Source organism: Malaclemys terrapin, chromosome 2 (genome assembly GCF_027887155.1).
Source record: "Malaclemys terrapin pileata isolate rMalTer1 chromosome 2, rMalTer1.hap1, whole genome shotgun sequence".
Taxonomy (NCBI): Eukaryota; Metazoa; Chordata; order Testudines; family Emydidae; genus Malaclemys; species Malaclemys terrapin.
Genome location: NC_071506.1, coordinates 6092964 through 6106490, shown reverse-complemented (window position 1 = coordinate 6106490; position 13527 = coordinate 6092964). Strand labels below are relative to the sequence as shown.

At 51.6% G+C, this 13527-nt stretch overlaps 1 long non-coding RNA gene across 3 annotated transcripts in view; it reads left to right on the top strand.

The window, feature by feature from the left end:
• LOC128831852 (uncharacterized) overlaps positions 1 to 13257 on the top strand; it is a 59494-nt gene extending 46237 nt beyond the window's left edge. For 2 of the 3 annotated variants that reach the window (XR_008443858.1, XR_008443856.1), the window contains 2 exons: positions 12224 to 12372; positions 12892 to 13257. This is a non-coding gene — a long non-coding RNA (uncharacterized LOC128831852). Of the gene's footprint in view, positions 1 to 12147; positions 12373 to 12891 lie in introns of all 3 variants that reach the window. The other variant, XR_008443857.1, reaches the window with a different exon arrangement.
• The last annotated feature ends 270 nt before the right edge of the window (positions 13258 to 13527 follow it).

The window sequence follows — 13527 nt, the reverse complement described above, 5'->3', positions numbered from 1 at the left end:
TCGTTTTTATTCAGTGCGTCTGCCTCAGATATTTTCACACCAGCCTTCTTATGTGGGTGATTCTCTGCTCTAGTTTCCAAGCCGAAGAAATTTGTACAAATTGGCGGAGGAGGGCTCGGCATCTCAGCAGGAGGAGAGAGAAAAAAATCAGGAGGAGGAGGCATGGAATGGGCTTTTGAAAGTTATAAAATTAGCATAGAAAACGACAGCAGTTTTTCTTAACTCACAGTGAGCGAAAGGCACTGCCGTTGCCTGGAGATTCGGGAGCTTCCCCATTAATGATCTTGATGGGTGGCCAGAAATGTATTCGATTCTCTCCAGCATGAGGCAGGGTGGTTTTTCAGTTAAGGCAGCGGATGCAAGGGGCTCAGAGAGAGAAGGGGTAAATTCCCAGCTCTGCTAGTGTTACCCTGTATGACCTTGGGCATGTCACTTAAGCCCAGATTTTTAAAGGTATTAAGCCGTTGCTGAGCTCAGCGTTGCAATGCTGAAATACCTTTAAAAATCTGGGTCTTTGTACCTGGTCTGAAGTCAGGTAGAGTCTAGCCATTGACTTCCAGGGATCCTGCCTCATGGTGGTAATGTCTCTGGGCTTCAGTCCCCTCTCTGCAAAACGGTGGTGTCAAAGATCCTTCCTTCCACCCAGACTCACTCCATCTAGCTAGGACCCTAGTGCAGTGGGGCCCTGATCCTGGCACCCAGGAAACAACGTAATACAAATGCTCATATTCAAATCAGCGCTGTAGGATGGGTCGCACCTCGCACGGCTCCATGCAGGGGGAACTCTGCCGGCTGCATTAACTCCACAGGGATTTTCAATGGAGCCTTTCAGATCTCTTGTCCCACGTCGGCACTGCCTGGAGCAATCGGCAGGCTGCACCTTCGGGAGGAGGCCCTGCTGAGGATCTGATATTAGGTCTCAGTCCTCACCATCAAATAGCCTGGCTGAGACTGAGCGAAACGGACCCTCTTGGTTCAACGTGTGGCAGCTTCTCTCCCTCCCCCCCACCCCCCGGGCCCTTTGGAGACGTGGCTGGCTAAGGAATGAAATCCAGGAAAGCTTCTTGCCAAGCCTGTAAATAGTCTTGCCTTGGTGGGTAACAGAGGGAGGCAGGGACACACACGGAGCAGGAGGTCTGGGGGAGCACAGAGGAGACCTCCCAATGGGTTGGCTTACAGGGACACAGGATCTGAAGTTCTACGGGGCTGATTCACCAATCTGCGTCCTCCAGCGATCGATACTGAACCGGAGTGACTAGCAGGGAATCCGGCTGGAGGAATCCCCGGCGTGCCGTGCAGGGTGCGAGCCAGCGAGGTGCCGGGCTCTCTCAGCTCTAGTTGATTTCAGAGGGAGCTGAGGGTGATCGGCACTTTGTGGGAGCCACACAACTGCTGGCAGGATTGGGACTGCAGTTAGGTGGGTGAGGGGCTCCCTTCCCCATCCTGCTTTTCTTGCCACACATAGTTCCTCGTGGAGGGCAGGGAGTAGTGGGGGGCCCAGGATGGGAGAGAGAGGCTGGTGGAGGTCTTGGCTTCCAGTCAGAAAAGGGCTTCCTTTAAGACACAGGTAGCGGAGGCTGGGTCACAAGACAGTCATCCTGCCACATATGCCTCCTGACGCCCCACTTCCTCCATCCCTGGCTGAGAGCTCCAGCAAATAGTGGAGCAGCGCCCAGGTGCACCAGCAGAGCTTGGGGTCCGACAGCAACAGGTGCTGCTTGTGTAATCCACACACCTCCTGGGTGTGGCACTCTGACCCATTTAGTGGCGCCGAGACCAGTTAGAGAGAGAGAGATTAATGAGTCTGCTCTCCAGCCTTAGCTAAGGGCCATAGGGCTTCTAGCTCATGCAGTAAGCTCCTGATGTCCCAGGTTCAATCCCGGCCGCTGATGACCAGGGTCTGTCAGTGTTACACTCGTACACACAGTAAATCAATCTCTGCCCTGAGACGCTTACAAGCTAAGCAGGCAAGACAGACAATGGACAAGTTATCACCTGCACTTAACAGGCAGGGAAGAAGGAGAACATGACTGGCCCAGGGGTCACACACATGAGGTTGGTAGTAGACCTGGGTATTGAACCCAGCTCTCCTGTAGCCGACTGTCTTATAAGGTACATCCACATCCCTCCTCACCACCGCGTGTCCTCGTGACACCTTGTGAGGCAGGGCAGCATGCTCAGCGTCCCATTGCACGCAGGAACTGAGGCACAAAGTGGCTAAGGGATTTGCCCAAGACCCCAGAGGGCACCTGTGGCAGAGTAGGGGATTGAACCCAGCATTCCCAAGTCCTAGGCTAAGGCTCTAACCACTAGACCATCCTCCCCGAGAAGTGGTGCCTACCCCCCCCCACCTTTGGAGGCTCTTTAACCCCAGACGCAGGCTGACTCTAGAAACTCCCTCAGGATCTGCACGCTAGCAGGGTTCCCGGCCCTTCCTCGCCGCCCCTTCTGCTGCGATTCTCCCCCTGGCTCTCTCAGGCTGGCTCCTCCTGGCAGGTGGGCGTTGTCAGGCTGGTGCTGGCGGGCAAGCCAAGGCGAGTGGGTGGGCAGCACAGAGCGCTCAGGAAATGTGCTACTAGTTATTTCTGTTCCCCGCCGGGGGCAGGAGGGGGATTGCACGGCTCCTCGGGGGGAGCACGACTCACCAGCCGTGTCCACCCACTGCCAGCAGCCGCCGTCGCTGGCAGAGATGGGCAGGAGAGGGGCATTTTAAGCTAAAACTACTGCGAGGTCCCTGAGTCAGCTCTCTGCTCCCACGCAGCTCTCCCTGCCTCCCGTAACTCCTGTCGCCAGACCTTTGCACACCGAGCCAAGCCAGACCCCCAGGAGTCATTCCCATCCCCCCCAGTGGTGCTCCTGCCTCGCAGGCCCTATCAGGGAAGGATTTGAGGGAGACAAAGGGCAAACTGACTCCTATTCCCTCCCCGGCCCACGAGCACGTGGGAACTGGGTCCCACCCCCTGGCAGAACAGGGGTGATTCCCACTGATTTCAAGAGGAGTCGTCCCTCGTGTCCTGCAGGGGGTGAGGCAGGCTCCGTCTAATGAGCCATCTGACTGGTTGGGATCCAGGACCTTGTCCCACTCTGCACCCTGGTGCCAGTGGCAGTGTGGAAGTGGCCTCCAGTTCCCTTGGAAGCGTGAGATCTTTGAAAGAATAGGGCCACATCCTTGCACACCCTCCAGCCCCCCAGCCTCCCTTCCCAGTGGGCCTGTCCTTGCACATGGTCTGTTCAAGAGGGTGGAGTTATGCAAATTGCCTCTTGCCTAGCAGCTGTGATCCTGGCTCCACCCCTCCCCGAGCCGGGACGGCCGCACCTCCTTGGCCTCTGCCAAGGGGGCAACACAGCGAGGGGATGCTGCCACACCACTGACATTCCCCTCGACACATCTCATTCCCTGCCCCATGAACCTCTATGGCTTCTCAAATTTTGCTCATCTCTGAATCAATCTAAGTGGTTAAGAAAAACACTTCTTCACATGACATTTAATTAACTTGTGGAACTCACCGCTTCAAGGTTTCATAAAAGAAAATAAGAGGCAGGTCTACATTTAAAAAACTGCATCTGTAGCACTTTAATGAAACCGCTTTACACTGACGGGCAAGAGCTTTCCCATCGTTGTAGTTAATCCACCTCCGCGACAGGCAGTAGCTATGTTGATGGGAGAAAATCTCCCACTAACATAGCGCTGTTTACCCTGGTGTCCAGGTCAGTATAACTACGTTGCTCAGGGGTGCGGATTGTGCACACCCCTGAGCGATGTAATTTGCCAAAGTAATTCTGTAGTGTAGACATGCCCTAATATAGTCAGGTCCAAGGAAAGGATTGGACTGCAACAGGAATTAATGAAGAAAAAAAGAGCAGTAATTGTTTAAAAGGGAGATGGCAAACACAAGGCGAGCTTAATATATTCTGCAGCACACATGACACATGGATCCTGCCGAATCTCACCGGTCATTCCAAAGAAGTTAGTTTTTAGCCCTCATGATTGCAAAAAAACCCTTAAAACCATGAACTGAGTCTAATCAATGTCTGATGTCTGCCCGAATCTGCAGAGAGCCTGAAACAATGGCTCTGGGAAGTGTGAACTTTCCTGCCACCCAGTAATGTCATGGCAGTTATTCACTCTCAAGCCTAATGGTGACACTTTAAATATCAATGATCAGTATTGCGATGGGGTGGGAATCAAGTGAAGTCCATGGGCGCGGGAGAAGGAAGTGTAGAGGGGAGAAAGGCGGATGGGGAAAGAACAGGAATAAAGGTGATGTGCTTCCAGGGCAGCATATTTTCACACTGACTCTGACAATAAGGTACTGGACACATAGTGATAACTAAAATCTTCTGGGCTAGATCCACCAAAGAACTTAGGCAGCTAACTCCAACATTTAGGCATCACAGACATCCTTAAAACTCAGCCACTGCCTAGCTCTGGAGGCATCTTAAATCCATCGGGGACTGAGTTTCCACTGTTACAGTCCCTACCGCACCTACATGTCTGATGGTGAGCACACCTGATCCAGTAGCCATTCTTAGCACACACACACAAAAAGACGAGCACCCTCTCTGATAGTCTGTAGCCCAGTGGTTAGCACATTCCCCTACGATGTAGAAAATCTGGGTTCAAGTACCCATTTGCCTTATGGGGAAAATGGAATTTAAACCTGGATTCTCCACCTCTCAGGTGAGTGATAGAACCACTAGACCATGCAGTTCTCCTCACTTGCTCTCTGGCCCAGTGTATATTTCATTAGTTATACCCGTGGAATAGCTTCACCAGGAGAAACTGAGCCAGGCTAGCCTGATGGTTATGGCACTCGCCGAAGAGACTGGAGTTCAAGGTGCCTAAAAGTACTTTTATGGACCTAGCCTTTGTTACTCCATAAAAGTTGTAATAGATCTCTCTTCTGCCATCCATCTCCACCCTCTGACAAACAGAGGCTAGGGACACCATTCCTTACCCGTCCTGGCTAATAGCCATTAATGGACTTAACCTCCATGAATTTATCCAGTTCTCTTTTAAACCCTGTTATAGTCCTAGCCTTCACCCCGCCTCCCACCCTTGACCTTTGTGCAAACCTTCCGTTGCAGTGGGACAGGAAGGATGGCTTGGTGGACAGGATGCTGGTTTGTGACTGGAGAGGGCTGCGGCTGGGATAAAAGGAGCGAGAGCAGCTGAGGGAGTAACTGACCACAGGTGTGGCCAGTTTGATTAGGGCCCAGATCACCCTGACAGGAGGGCTGGGGGCCAGGAGTTGGTAGAGTCTCACTCCAGCCCTGGAATGAGAAGGACCTGGCTGCCTGGGAGCAAGGTGCCTGAAGCGAAGCGAAGCAAAGCAGGGCTGGGTAAAGGCGAGAGGATTGGGGTGCTCCAGCCTGGTAACTCCCCAGGCTGAGGCCTACAGAGGTGCTGGGGTTGCAGAGATACAGTCCAGGGATAGGCAGAGGCAACTGGTCTGACCCCCTTGCCAATGATGAGTGGCCACGACGGATTGCAGTTTGCCCCAGCGAGTGGGGGCTAGATGATGACTGGCAGTAGCCACTGAGGCAAGGTGGGGATAGAGGGTTGGGGGGCAGGGCCGACTCTAGGATTTTTGCCGCCCCAAGCAAAAACAATTTTGGCCGCCCTCCCCCCCCCCCCCGTTTTTTTCTTACCCCACCCCCGGCCCCGCCTCAACTCCGCCCCTTCCCCAAATCCCCAGCCCTGCCTCCTCCCCCCAGGCTCTCAAGCCTAGGAGGGAGGGAAGGAGGGGGAGAAGTGGCGCGCGTGCCGCGGCCGCTCAGAGTCTCCGCCTCCCTTCCAGGTTCTCAAACCTGGGAGGGAGGGTGAGCAGCGGCGCGCGAATCAGCTGTTTCGCGCACCGTGGCCACTCGGGATCTCCCCCTCCCTCCCAGGTTTGAGAGCCTGGGAGGGAGGGGGAGCACCTGGGCGCGAAACAGCTGATTCCCGTGCCACGGCCGCTCGGATCTCCCCCTCCCTCCCAGGTTTGAGAGCCTGGGAGGGAGGGCAAGCAGCGGTGTGCGAATCAGCTGTTTCGCGCGCCACGGTGCGTGAGCGGCAGCAGCAGTGGAGGTGAGCTATGACAGCTGGGGCACATTTTTAGGGGCGTCAGGGGCGGCATTCTGGTGCCTAGAGCCGGCCCTGGTTGGGGGTTCCCCTCAGAGGGAAGACCCAGAGTGGTAGGGCACTGTTGTGGGATGGCACTGCTGTGGGGCAGCACCGCAAGGTAAGGGACACCAGGGTCCAGGAGGGACATGGGGCCTGAGGCAGGCAAGACACTGGCCAGTAGGAGGCGCTCTGTATGCTGGAAAAGAGCTAATTCGCAAGGCAACCAGCAGGAGGTGCCATGCTGGTGAGTCCGCTCGATCTGCTACAGGGACCCAAGAAACCTAGGTCCAAATTCCACCTCACTCAGGCTTTCCTCTGTGACCTTGGGCAAGTCACTTAGCCAAGCTGCTGTTTCAGGTCCCAACCTGCAGAAAGGGGAGGTTGCTTCCTTACCTCACAGGGGTGTTATGATGATAAAATCCATGAATGATGGCAAGGTGCTATGATAAAGAGGGGGTGCAGGTGAATACATCATCCTAAATGTTTCCCCCAGCCCATAATGAAACATGGAATGTGACCCTCTCCACAGAACAGCTTTGACAGCCTTCTTAAAATGATGCTTGTTGCTGCTAAAATGGCACAGAATCATAGAACTGGGCTGGAAGGGACCTTGAGAGGCCATCAAGTCTAGCCCCTGTGCTGAGGCAGGACCAAGGAAACCTACATAAGCCCCAACAGGGGTTGTCCAACCTGTTCTTAAAAACCCCAATGACGGGGATTCCACAACCTCCCTTGGACGCCTGTTCCAGAGCTTAACTACCCTGAGAGTTAGAAAGTTTTCCCTAATATCTAACCTCAATCTCCCTTGCTGCAGATTAAGCCCATCACTTCTTGTCCTACCTTCAGTGGCCATGGAGAACAATTGATCAGTGTCCTCTTTATAACAGCCCTTAACATATTTGAAGACTGTTATTGGGTACCCCCCAAGGCTTCTTTTCTTGAAACTAAACATGCCCAGTTTGTGTAAATGTTCCTCACTGGTCAGGTTCCTAAACCGTTGAACTTTTTTGTTGTTTGTTTTGTTTGTTTGTTGCTCTCCTCTGGACTCTCTCCAAGTTGTTCACATCTTTCCTAAAGCGTGGGGCCCAAAACTAGGCGCTGACTCCATCTGAGGCCTCACCAGTGCCAAATGGAGAGGGACAATGACCACCCATGTCTTACATATGACACTCCTGTTAATACACCCCATTATGATATTAGCCTTTTTCGCAACTGCACCACACTGGTGACTCATATTTAATTTCTGATCCACTATAACCCTCGGCTCTTTTTCAGCAGTACTCTTACGTAGTGCATCATGCACCATTGTGTAGTTGTGCATTTGATTTTTCCTCCCTAAATGAAATACTTTGCACTTGTCTCCATTGAATTCCATCCTGTTGACTTCACATTGAAATGCACAGAATCATAGAACATCAGGGTTGGAAGGGACCTCAGGAGGTCATCTAGTCCAACCCCCTGCTCAAAGCAGGACCAATCCCCAACTAAATCATCCCAGCCAGGGCTTTGTCAAGCCAGGCCTTAAAAACCTCTAAGATGGAGATTCCACCACCTCCCTAGGGAACCCATTCCAGTGCTTCACCACCCTCCTAGTGAAAAAGTTTTTCCTAATATCCAACCTAAACCTTCTCCACTGCAACTTGAGACCATTGCTCCTTATTCTGTTATCTGCCACCACTGAACAGTCTAGATCCATCCTCTTTGGAACCCCCTTTCAGGTAGTTGAAAGCAGCTATCAAATCCCCCCTCACTCTTCTCTTCTGGAGACTAAACAATCCCAGTTCCCTCAGCCTCTCCTCATAAGTCATGTGCTCCAGCCCTCTAATAATTTTTGTTACCCTCCGCTGGACTCTCTCCAATTTTTCCACATCCTTATTGTAGTGTGGGGCCCAAAACTGGACACAGTACTCCAGATGGGGCCTCACCAATGCTGAATAGAGGGCAATGATCACGTCCCTCGATCTGCTGGCAATGCTCCTACTTATACAGCCCAAAATGCCATTAGCCTTCTTGGCAACAAGGGCACACTGCTGACTCATATCCAGCTTCTTACCCACTGTAATCCCCAGGTCCTTTTCTGCAAAACTGCTGCTTAGTCAGTCAGTCCCCAGCCTGTAGTGGTTCATGGGATTCTTCCTTCCTAAGTGCAGGACTCTGCACTTGTCCTTGTTGAATCTCATCAGATTTCTTTTGGCCCAATCCTCTAATTTGTCTAGGTCCCTCTGTATCTTATTCCTACCCTCCAGCATATCTACCACTCCTCCCAGTTTAGTGTCATCTGCAAACTTGGTGAGGGTGCAGGCCACGCCATCCTCCAGATCATTAATGAAGATGTTGAACAAAACCGGCCCCAGGACCGACCCTTGGGGCACTCCGCTTGATACCGGCTGCCAACTAGACATGGAGCCATTGATTGCTGTTGTGATGCATGTTGTGATGTCGGTAGACTGGAGGTCCTTTCAGGAATTAGCCATACAGCGCATTGAACTTTGATGTGGTTCCCAGCTCTACAGTCATTCCATCCAGCTAGGGTTTGACTCATGTATATGCTAGTCTTTGATGCACAGATGGGGGATAGAGAGATTGTAATTGTGCCTGCTGGCAGCATACCACAGGTATCCTGGGGGCTTAAGGAGAGAAGAATTTATTTGCATAATCCCCTCCAGCTATTTTCTTCAGATGCTGGCCCCCTTATATGACCACCCATGGGACAAGCAAAAATCAGTTGCCTATGGCAGCAAAGCATGTTCTTTAAGCAAAGGTTAGACAAGATTCACCCAGCAGTGCCTTGGGGACACTAGGCAGCGTGGCATGAGACGAGGGGTTGCCTGGAGAATATGGCCTTCTGTTCATGATTCAGCTAGGCTGGCGCCAGCCTTGTGCTTCTGTGTTTTCATGGGCAATGCGGCTGTTCCCCGTGGTTGCAGAAGTTTTAGAAAAACAAATGAAAAGGGACTTGAGAGGTGCATGAGTAATAAGAACGGCATCTGCAGAGACATGTGCCAGGAGAACACAAACAACCAGCCTGAACACTCATAATATGCTTTTCATCTCCCCAATTAACCCTCCCAACGCCCCACGAGGCAGACGATCTCAGCCTCGCTGTTACAGATGGGGAAACTGAGGCACAGAGCCTTGCCCAAGGTCACACAGTTGGCCTAGTGCCTAGGAGACTCTAAAATGATGGAATTGATACTTTCTTCCGGCTGCTAGAGGTGTGAGTTACACCAGCTGAGCCTCCCTTACGCTCAGAGGGCCAAATTCAGAGCTGATCCTAAGGGAGTCTCCATGTGTGCAATCTACATGCTGACGGGGCTGGGAGGATTCCATCATTGGAGGCTCCCTAATGAATTTAACCCAACTGGCTCAATAGCAGAGCCAGGAAGAGAAGCCGGGTGTTCGTGATCCCCGCAGTTACATGCTTCCACTGTCAGATCCCCACCAGTCTTCAGCCTCGCCTGCCTTAATCAACCCCCGGCCTCTCACTGATACCAGGAAACCAGTAGTGGCTGGATAGTTAGATGGGGCCCTTCCTTAGCCGCTTTTTAACCAGTTTGAAAGTGCTCCTCAGCTCTCTGCTGTAGCTGCCAGGGGAACCACCCACCGCAGGAGTCAAGTGCCACTCAAGCGAAGTCAAGGTGGCAGGAGTACCGGAACATGCTGTTTCCTAGGAAGTGGGGCAGATGAAAGACCCAGCTGCACAGAGCTGGCTTTGGGCTCCATCCACCAGCTTCCTCCACCTCCAAGGAAAGCTGCACATCCTCCGGAAAGGAACAAACACGCCAGAGAAGGGCAGCAATCTGTGCCGAGCGCCGCGGAGCTGGGACGCACAGATGGTGTCTGCGGTACCAGCGGAAGTTTAGCCGGGGCTCGGCGCATGACGTATTCTTGCCGATCAAGTGACAGATGACAAGTGCCGAGGCCTGGGAGCTGGCAGTGAAATGATTGTGAGCCAGCCTCCCTTGACACAGATAACTATTAGCTTGTCAGAAACGCCCTTAGTGCTGCGAAGGTCCAGGCCTCCAAGAGCAGGGCCGTTTCCTTGGGCACGTCGTTGGTGTGTGAGCGTGACCTATGATGCACGGAAGAACGACTCCTGACCACAGCTGAACGGCGAGGGCATGTGGACTACAAATCGCTATTCCTGAGGGCTGGAGGAAGGAGACAAGCAATTACAATCCATTGGAGAGTCTTTCGGTGGCAAAACCTTGCAGCAACACACAAAGAACATATGACAGCTCCAAGGTGATAGATAGCTTGGGGTGGATTTGCTGCGGCTGTGAGGTTCCTCGGCGGGCCTTGGATTTCCCTGCTATATATGGGACCAGATTCCAGTTACCCTAGTATAAAACGGGAGTATCTCCATTCAGTTCAGTATAGTTACTCCAGACTTACCAGCACTGCGGTGATCTCCGATTTTGGTGCTGTTCAGCAGGTTGGTAGCGAGCAGGACTGGTTGTCTCCAGGGATCTCCTCCTCGTCAGCCATACAAACACTGCATTGGAAAGTAGCTATCAATCCGTCTGCCTACGCTGTTACCTGGTGCTCATCACCATGGTACCCTAGCACCCTCCCAAATTATGAATGTAACCAAGACCCCCTCAGTCCTCCTCTAGTGGTCTCGAGGCAGTGACTGAAAATCAGAGCTGTTTGGTGGCCCCTGTGAGACTCAGTGGAGTTCCTGCTGGGCAGATGTCCGTATCACAGAAAACAGCCTCACGTTTGGCACAAGGCCCAGATACTCAAAGGGATTGAGATGCCTAATTCTCATTGGAATCAAAGGGAGTTAGACACCTGAGGAGCTTTGAGGAGCTGGGGCTAATTGACAGCCCTGGTAGGAATCTTAGCAGACAGCTTAAGTACTGAATGGGCACATTCTATTCTGGTTCTTATACTGCACCCATCACTGTGGTATTTGGGCTCCCTGGATTCATTTGGACAACCTTTTCACAGCACTTGGTGCCCCCTCCAGGCCAGAGGGGGAGGCACATTCATGGGACAGTGTGGGAGAGGCTTGTGCTCCGGGACGCTGGAACAATTTGCATGGGGGGGGGGGAGGGGGCTGAAAGCCATTGAACCAGACTGTAAACCCCGTATGCGTTGGAAACCATTTCAAGCCAGGGGGTGCGACAGCACCTCCAGCACCCCTAGTTTCAGCGCCTATGTTTGTGCTGCCCATCGACCTACCCTGTGGATAGAGGACTTCACTTGTCAGGATTGACAAGCTGACATCTTTCACCAGCACTAAATTCACTTCCCCCCTAAAAATATATGTAAACGGCACAGTAAATTTTCTTTGTCCTCTAAAAACTGGTGGGGAAAGATGTAGAAAATACACTTAATCTAGGGCTAGATGTCCAGCTGGACAGAAGCTGATATTACCTGAGGAGATTTATTAGATAGCAGTCCCTGATACCCAGGACTTTACAAACTATCTGGCTGGTCCTGTCCTGGGGAACTTTCTAAGGGGTGACTTTCACACTGGGGAAAACTTTCAGTCATTCCAGCTCTAGACTGGGCCACATAGATCTCCAGCTGCCGTGAATCAGTGTCGTTCTGCGGAGTGGGTCTGGCCCTCTGACCTGAACCCCTTTGCATCATGGATCTTTAAAAAAAAAACATTAGCAAGCAAGGCAAGAAACAGAATCATGGATCAAAGCTGAAGTCAGGGGTAGCTTTGGCGGAGTACAGATGTCAGGATTTAGGCCCAAACACACAGCGCCTTTTCTGCTAACATATATGCCTAGCTCCCTGCCTCATGGATTATTAGTGGAGATTCCATCCAGGACCCTGAGTGCTAAAAATGTAGAGGACTACCACCTGAGATAAAACAGCTCATTAATTGCTGGCTATAGTAGACTTATCTTAGGTGCATCAGCCACTGGATGGGGACAAAGATCCTTGGGGATTTTGTAGAAAGGAAGTATAGAATATCAGGGTTGGAAGGGAACCTCAAGAGGTCACCTAGTCCAACCCCCTGCTCAGAGAAGGGCCTATCCCCAGACAGATTTTTATCCCCATTACCTAAATGTTCCCTCAAGGATTGAACTTACAACCCTGGGTTTAGCAGGCCAATGCTCAAACCTGTATGAGATGTGGCTTACTCTCCTCTGGAAGGTGGTGCTAGAAAGCAGGGACATCACGCCTGCCTGAGATCTGCATCTGAACTGAGTTTTCTATCAGAAAAAGGATCCCAGAAAATTGGGAGTGGACCACATCCACCCTGACTGAATTGGCCTTGTCAACATTGGTTCTCCACTTGTAAGGTAACTCCCTTCTCTTCATGTGTCGTATATTTTTGCCTGTATCTGTAATTTTCACTCCATGCCTCTGAAGAACTGGGTTTTTTACCCATGAAAGCTTATGTGCTGATAAATCTGTTAGTCTTTAAGGTGCTACTGGACTCCTTGTTGTTTTTGTAATGTATGGAGATATACCTATCTCATAGAGCTTGAAGGGACCCTGAAAGGTCATTGAGTCCAGCCCCCTGCCTTCACTAGCAGGACCAAGTACTGATTTTGCCCCAGATCCCTAAGTGGTCCCCTCCAGGATTGAACTCACAACCCTGGGTTTAGCAGGCCAATGCTCAAACCACTGATCTATCCCTCCCCCCATATGGACATAGATTAACACAGCTAGCACTCTGATACTTGATGGTCTGTTTGTAACTTCTGAGTAAAGCTGCTGTCCGTCTGGAAACACCTTGACTGAGGTGTCAGAGTGCTGCTGTGAAATGTAATTTGCCAGACTGGCTCTAACCAGGATCTCTCCTCCTGATTTCCTAGAAAGATCTTTCGCCACCAGCTGGTAATGAAGCTAACATCCCCACCTGTCTTGAGGCTGTTGGATTGCTGCTTGATTTTCAACGGCGCTTGCCCAGTGCACAGAGGGAGAATAGGTGACCGATGGTACCGTACCACCAACACAAAGAAGAGGAGCTGGATGGAGGGTGGAAGTTCCATTTCGTGATGGGTTTCGAGATTTTGACATTTGGTTTCGTTGCAGTTCAGAGCGAAAACTGAAAATTTCAAAATTCTCTGTAAAGAGAAATTTAACCCACTTCCACCACCACACCTTCTTTTCAGGTTGATCAAATGGTTCATTTCAATGTGAACTTTTTAAAAAGTGGGAATACACCGTAGAATACAAAATAAAAAAAAAAGAAACAAAAAGTCGTTTCTAAGTGAAAAATCAAAAGGAGACAGCTCAGCCTTGTCAGGACGTTTGTCTCCCCTCCTCCTCCGCTGTCAGTGCTAGCTAGGCCGCTGCATTAGACCCTTCAGAGCTAGGGCCAGAGCAGTCTACGTTCAGCAGATGGCCCTTGTGGTAGGCAGATGTTGCCGGCACAGAGGGCCTGAGGGGGCAACAGCGGGGTTCGTTGCCCGGTGTGCTTCGCGCCAATGAACACACCAGGGTGGAGA